Source organism: Corvus kubaryi, unplaced genomic scaffold (assembly GCF_017639235.1).
Source record: "Corvus kubaryi isolate FWS band 111438036 unplaced genomic scaffold, C.kubaryi_AGA036_p1.0 37292, whole genome shotgun sequence".
Taxonomy (NCBI): domain Eukaryota; kingdom Metazoa; phylum Chordata; class Aves; order Passeriformes; family Corvidae; genus Corvus; species Corvus kubaryi.
Window position 1 is genome coordinate 1,670,641 of NW_024581091.1, and position 7,589 is coordinate 1,678,229.

Here is a 7,589-nt window from a genome sequence, read left to right on the forward strand (position 1 = left end):
GCAAGTGGGAAAAACACAAAGGAGATGGAGCTGTCCCCTTCCTCCCCCTTGCAGCTCAAGCCAAAATGCAGCTCTCAGTTGAACAGGATGCTGTTCTTACTTGCATCCAGGAGGAAACAATTTGCTCTACTGGGAAGCTACTGCATCCTTTACCTTGGACCGTCAGCTACTCCCCTCCAAGCACTCATCAGTTACTAGCAAGGAGGCTTTCAGGCTTTCCTAGTGAGAGGGACACTTTTCCAGCTCAGTCTCACCAGACGCCAAGCATTTCTGCAGGGTATCACTCCTCCTCAACATGTCTGGAAAGGGTGTAGGAGGTGGGACATACCTCTGGCCAGGTGTAGCTTTGTACTTAACCCCCCTACATGCGGGTTTGGGGGTTTTTTTCAGCTTTCTTTTGAGTTTTGCACATCACTTGCAAGTGCAAGAATGTGTTTCCTCCTGCCATCCATGTCAGAGGTGCAGCCAGTGCCAGAGCTGACTGTCACTTACTGGCTCTGATAAGGGGTTAAATACGTACAGGTAAACCTGGGCGTATGTTCATAATGCAGGTGGCAGTGATACTTTAAAGGAGGCACCTTTCTTTGTTCCCTTAATGATTCATTCATTGGGAGTGTGGGAATTAACCTATATAAATTTTTGCTACTAAGTAGATACACCTAGATCCTGAAATAGTGGATGGGTGAGAACCAGTTGCAGAGCCTCTACACATTGTCCTGGTAGCACAGAAAGCAGCAAACCCACAGCGGTAGGCTAGGAATAGATGACTGCATGGCATTTCTCAGAGCAAATTCTCTTTACCTCCCGTTTTACAGTGACTCACCAAAAATCCTACAGGGCTGCAGGAGACACCTCTGAGAAAGGCCAGACTTGACTGAGACCTTCACCTGGGCTCTCTCTTCTGGGGGCTAAACTCTGACAGCTGGGCTTTTCTAAGTAATATGGCTCAGACTCAGCAGTGAGCGCAGGCAGCCACACTTTGGTTGCAGCAGCACTGGGAGGCAGGTGTGGGATTGTGTCAGGAAGACAATATGAACAGGGAGGTCGGCTTTCCAAGCCTGGCTCAGTGCCTCCTTTGTACACTGCAGCTCACACCTCATCAGCTGGGAGGCGGAGAAGAAACACTTCTGTATCGAAGGCATGTCACTAATGGAGAATTTGGTTCCTGCCTGGCCAAAGGAGGATAGAAACCTTTCCGGGAGGCTGTGAAGAGTGGGATGAAATCTCCAGACTAACTCCTGTACTCCTAGTATTTTCTGATTCTGTTGGAAAAACCTTTAAGGCTCAATAGTTGATCAGCCTAATATTGCTTAGAGAGGAGTGCTGGTTTATCCACTGGAAGTTGTAAATTCCATGAGCACCAGAAGAGCCGTGAGGGCTGAAAGAAGCATGAGGCAATGGTCATTGCCTTGCTGCTGGTTTCCTACAGCTTTGAAAGGAGGTCACATAGCGCTCCTGTTGCAGTGTGGTGAGGTCTTGGTTGCTCAACCTCTTCGAGGGAGGCTCCACAGGGAGAAGTAACACCTCAGACACTGCAAGACCTGCCTGCACCTTGCTGGAACCTCCAGCCAAGCTTCCCCTCACCACAACAGCCAAGAGCACACTGTGTTGGATAAAAAGCCAGGAACAGCTTAGAGAGTGCCATCCTGAAGGAGACTGTAAAGAGGTCCTGGAGAGGCATCATCATCCCACTGCAGTTGGGCCAGGACATCAGAGCAGTGCTGTTACACTAACAGGACTCTCAATGGCCACAAATGAATCACAGCAGTTTGAAATGTGCAAACCTGAGGCTCATGGGATATCCTGCAATTGCCAGGTCTTTGTCTGTGCCAGGGATGAATTCCCCACTTACCTGTGCTGATTCTCTGAGAAGGCACAGTACGTTTCATAGATCTGACTGGGGTGCTGAGAAAAGGATGATTAACGGTGTGAACTATCACCAATCTCAGCTTCCTAGGGAAGGGAAAGCAGAAGGTTGGGGTTCCTGAGGAAACACAGCTTAGAAGGGCACGTGTTTTGGGGGGAACAGCTATTCACACACACAGTTCCCACAGAGAGACACAACAAGAAAGAACAAGAGGTACCGGGAGGCTACACTCCAAGCAGGATGAAACCCTCCCGGCAGAGCAGCGCAGAAAAAAACACCTCCAGTGGCTCTTCCGTGCCCAGTAGCCCAGTGCTCGGTAGCCCCAATCACACCAGCCAGGCCTCTGTGCTGCAGTGAGCCACGTGAGCACAGCACTGTGTCTGTGGGCTGCAAGTGAGTGCACTCTGGGAGGCCAGGCAGGCATGCCACGCCAGGTCATGCAGAAGGTGTGTGGGCACAGCAACCCGATGCAAAGTACTCTCTTGTGTGGCATATCCTGTTTCTCCCCAAGACATGTATAAGCCGCGCTCAGCCACGCTCGTGGGTGATACCATCTGTTTAATCGCTGTTCTCTGTGCTACAAAGTCATCCCAAATGCTTTGCATTGGAGAAAGCTATTCCAGCAGTCATTAGCAAGGTAGGGGGGTGAAGAAGGAATTGTCAAGCTTCTTTTTGCATAGGTCGTGGCTGTAGTTAACAGCCTCCCCCCAAGCCCTGCTTCCTGCTCCCCTCTCGCCTGGTAACTGTGAGTCTCCCTGCGCTTCACTTTGGGAGTTACTGTACAGGAATATTTCACAAACAGGCCTGAGGGTTTGTCTGCTGCCTGTCCTACTTCCTTCAGAGCACACGAGATCAGCTGGGCTGGAATGTCAGACCATATCCTGCTCCCGTGCTGCCCGGATGAGAGATGGAAACTTTGCTGCTGCTGCTGCTGACTTCTCACTCATGGTCTCTGGCTCCCAGCTTAAGCCATGCTCTAGCTGGCAGACAGACCTCCCAAATCTTGATGGTAACTCAAAAGTAGGAGAGGAAATAAAGTTAAGTCTTGCTCTTTTCTGAAGTCTTTATAGTAACATTTAGGTCATACACTGAACTCCATCCCTCCATCCCTACAGGTCCTAGGGGCCATAAATGTCCTTGCTCCAAAGAAGCACGTGAAACTTTAGGTTCCCAGGCCGTGCCTCCATGCCAGAAGCCAGTCCTTTGTGTAATTAAGCATGTCCAGGGACTGGGCCCTGAAGGGAGTGCCTCACAGTACCAGGCAACTGTAGATATTCAGATCTGATGTGCACGTGTACAAGTGAAAAACCCAAAACTTTAGGCTCCCACGGGGCTTCACGCCTAAACACTGTTCATATAAAAGACCAAAAGCTACAACTGTTTCCTCCCTGAAGCACCATGGCTGACAGAAAGGTTCACAGCAAAGTCACGAGCACTGATAACCCTGCACAAAGCAGTTGGTCCGAGACAGCCCTTCTGAAAGGCTGGAGTGCTTTCCATAAAATTATCTGCAGCAATCAGCTGTTAATCAGCACAGACCAACTGATTTCATCTTCCACTGAACAAGGGCCTGGCTCATCGTTGTTTTGATAGATGTTAGTCTGTGATAGTACTACAGTTAAGATAGCGCGGCTTGATAGCACTTTCATGCTGTTTCACTTATCACTTTACTCTGTCCCCAACTTTGGAGCCCAGAGAAGGGTTAATCCCTTCTCTGCTTTTGCCAGGTAACAGCTGCTCCACTTTCAGGATCGTTGGATCACCCAGGTTTTGGTGAGGTAAGTGGATGTCCTTGCAGGAGCTCTTGTGGGAGGAGCTTTGGAAAACCAGTTAGGACAGGTCCCGCCAGCCCTGGGAGCATTCCTGCTCCCATGCTGATGCAACTGGATCCAATCTCCTGGCAGACCAGCTGGCTGCTTTCCAAAGAGCTCCCTCCAGACTGGCTTGCACACCGAGCCCAGGGGATGGTGGTGATGAAATTTGAGCAAGGGGACAAAAGGCTTTAGGCCTTCATTAAAGGTGGGAACACTTGATGAAGATAATGTTGTTATTAATTGGCTCCTCCCAAGAAAACACAAGCTGCTTTGTTTTGCTGTGAGTTTACCATTCTGTGGAGCATCTCCCCAGCACCAGCAAGGCCGTGGATGTTGAATCACAGTGTTGAACTGTAGTGCAATCACTTGGGATGTCTGAGTGGGATTCATTTAGAGACTCTTGTGCAACATTGGTGTGAGACGGAAAAGCACAGAGTTATTTCAGTGGCAACACTCACCCTACTCCCACTCAGGATTCAGTGTGTAACAGCGTTATGTGACGTGCTCTGCACCAGAGCAGGGACTGAAACACATCATGAAGATCAAATAGCGTGACAGTGAACATTGCTTAAGTACGCTCAGAACCAGGTAAAACCAGAAACAGGGCTTTAGCAGAGAGAAAGATGTGAATTCAAGCCACGTGTTCGAACTATATTCCCGATGCACTGGCAAGGCCTCCTTTACCTATGGATGTCTTCTCAATGAAAGGTCCTTTTAGCCCAAGCCAAGATTATCTCAACAAAAAGAATTATGAAATGCTTTAATCGTGTCTTAAAACAGAATTTTCAGACCCCAGCAAAAAGATGGAATCTTCTGAACATGGTGTTTTCCTTGAGCTCCCACTAAATCCATGACAAAACTCAAGGTGATGTTCCTAGGACCCAGGTGAAACAGGGCTGATGATGACCAAGCATCCCACCATCACTGTCAAAACCCTGTACCAACTTTTCCTGTGATAGTTCTGCTAACAGACACACATTGTTGAGTCTTGCACTGCTTGCTCATTAGCATTGCAGTAAGTGATTCCTTATGTAAATCATGTCAGCCCACAGAAAAACCAGTTCAATTCCAGTCTGCATTGCTGGGATGGACATAGAACAGAGGAGAAGTGCTAATGTTCTTTTTTCCCTTTTTTTTTTTTAATAGAAAGCCAAGGACCAAACATTGTCATTGCATATCTTCCACTATAAGCAGAAATCCCCTCACATCTGCAGAAAGACCTCCCCAAACACAAAATTCCAGTGGCTATCTTTTTGCAGGTACGGTCACCAAGCTTGCACCTGCAACAGCAGTTTCTGTGCACCTAATTAGAGGTTTGAAAAACTGATGAGCATTTTTTTTCTGTGGACCTCATGTCTTCTTTCAAATCTTAATTTGTCTTTTAAAGGCACGGCTACATAGCTAATGGCACCATATCTTTTCTATGTGATGTCTCATAACCTTGTAAGACTGTAAATGTGACCAAGAAAAATAAGTGTGCAGCCATGCTAAGGGTATCCTTTTCTTCTTACTGCTGCTAATGCAAGCTTCCCAAAGGTCTGTGAATGGTTTCTGGTTTTATCCCCATCCCAGCATGCATCACTGCATCAGTTTTCCCTCAAGTCTCTCCCCCCAAGCAGAAAGGGAAGAGGTGCTTCCTGCTGAGCCTATGAAAGGCCCTGGAACTGGTATGCACTGACACTATGATGTGCACTTAGACAGCACAGGGGTCATTACTTAATACACCTCAGTATGCCTTAGTGTTCCTTGCTATGCCCATGGAATGAGAGAAGTGGTTCAAATCCTGTCCTTATTCTGGTCCATTTGCTCGACCCTGCTACTCTATCCTTCCACCTCACTCCTCCTTCCTGCTGAAATCCCAACTGCTGCTGTCTTTTTCAGGCAACATGCTACAGTGCTTGCCTAGAACATCTCACAGGATTAACACACATCACCACTGTGCATGTATTTGAAAAGCTTTCATCATAAATGAGGGGGACCGAGACCTGACAGAACGTTTGTTTCCCTAAGCCCTGGTTTGGTTTTGCTCCGCTCTGCTCCACCCAGGAGGTGTCTGCCTTTCATCCCCAACAGTAATCATCCCCAGGCATAAGGGCCTTTTAAGGGAAGGGCCTTTTAACTGCAAGGAGCCAGATACGGTCTGAAAGCAATGCAGACAGGTATCAATGGGAGCCACACTAACTCTGTACCTACCCAAATTACACTTGGAAATTTCATTTGAAACTCTTTACCTGCATTTGCTGTGTGCACCTTTAACAATTTCTGAACATAAATCACACTACTTAGAAACGTGAGGGCAAACAATGCAAGAGAAGGGCAGTGGTGCGGGTAAAACCTGGGACAGCTACCAGGCTCAGCCCTTGTTCAGTCACCAACAATGCAAGGAGAAGAAGGGAGACCTGACAAGACATCGGCCGGTCTGAGATTTTGCTGAGGTGCTATGACCCTGCACTGTCAGGAGCTGTGGGCGCTCTCGTAGAGACATTTTAAAATATGTTTCTCACTTTAAACTTCTAAACTTTAAACATTTCTGCTTCCACTTTCTTTAAAACTGGTTACCTGCAGTGCTGAAAATATCTCCTTTCCTAAGCAAAAAGAATGTAACTAATGCTACAACATTAAAAGCAGCACTTTTTTGTCCTCTGGAAGAGTAGCAGGTTTCCAGCACCACCCATGAACCAATCCAGCCTCTGACTGCCGTCTGATGCCCAAATACAAAAGCATTGCAGCAGTGTAAGGAAAATCACACCCAAAGAAGGACATGATTTTCCAAGGTGCGGAAGAAAGCATCAAAAGGCAGGAACCCAAAGGCAGTTAGAAGCAATGACAGTGTCACCTGACTTAGGGTGCATGGTGTGGGAACGAGGGTATGACATCTAGGTTAAGACATATTGGAAATGATGGATTAGATCAGACTCCCAGACAATTTATCTTTGCTTTTTGTCCCAAGATGCAAAGAGAACAGACTGCAATACTTCAGCGAAAAAATGCTGAGCTGAGAATTGGCTATTTTTCTGAACCATATGCAAAAAGATGTATCTTTATGACACAAAAAAGCCTATAAATGAAAACTTGTTCTTTCTCTAAAAACCCCACTACTGTCCTTACTAGGAAAATGTGTTTTGAAAGCATTTCTCTGCTTTGGACTTGGAATGTGCTACCTCACAGGTCTTCTTTGGTTGAAGAATGCACAAATCCTGCTTCCTTGGCTGTGGGCCTACAGAAAGCAAACAACAGCTGTTTCCCTCTGACACTCACAGGCATAGCTGTCTCAGCCGAGCGACTCCCGAGCAATAGACAAAGCCAGAGCTGCAGCAAACAAGGATTACTGGCTCATGAAAGGTGTAACCAGCAGAGGAATGATAGGTACGCACATCTTTATTCACAAAATGAGAAGGAGGCTACGTTTGCTTATTAAGGACTGTCTGACCTTTCTGTTCACTGATCTATCTCATGTGAACAGAGTCCAACAGTGACAACAAAGAGCAGCCCTTGCTCCTTGCACATGCTCACTCACTGCATTCAGCAGTCACCAAGGACACGAAGCCATGGCTTCCTATCCAAGAGAATGCCTCAAGAGCCAGGTGAGCGTAGGTTTGTTCTCTGAAGTGGGACACAGTGTTAGCGCATCAAGAAACCCTCTCCAAAGACAGGCAAGCATCTGTCCCAGTTCACAGCCTTGCTTTCAGACATGCTTGCTCAGGGAGTTTACTGAAGAATCAGTAGCTCTTAGAGGCTAGCTAAGTATATTGCTGTAAAAAACACCCAAAGTCTTTTAAGGACTCAAACCTTTATACCAGTTACTGGAAACGGCATCAAACAACTCAAATGCGGGTGAAACAAACTGCTGCATAGCTATCTGGGGTTACTGACAGTACAAACACCTTTACAGATGTCCATGGACATCA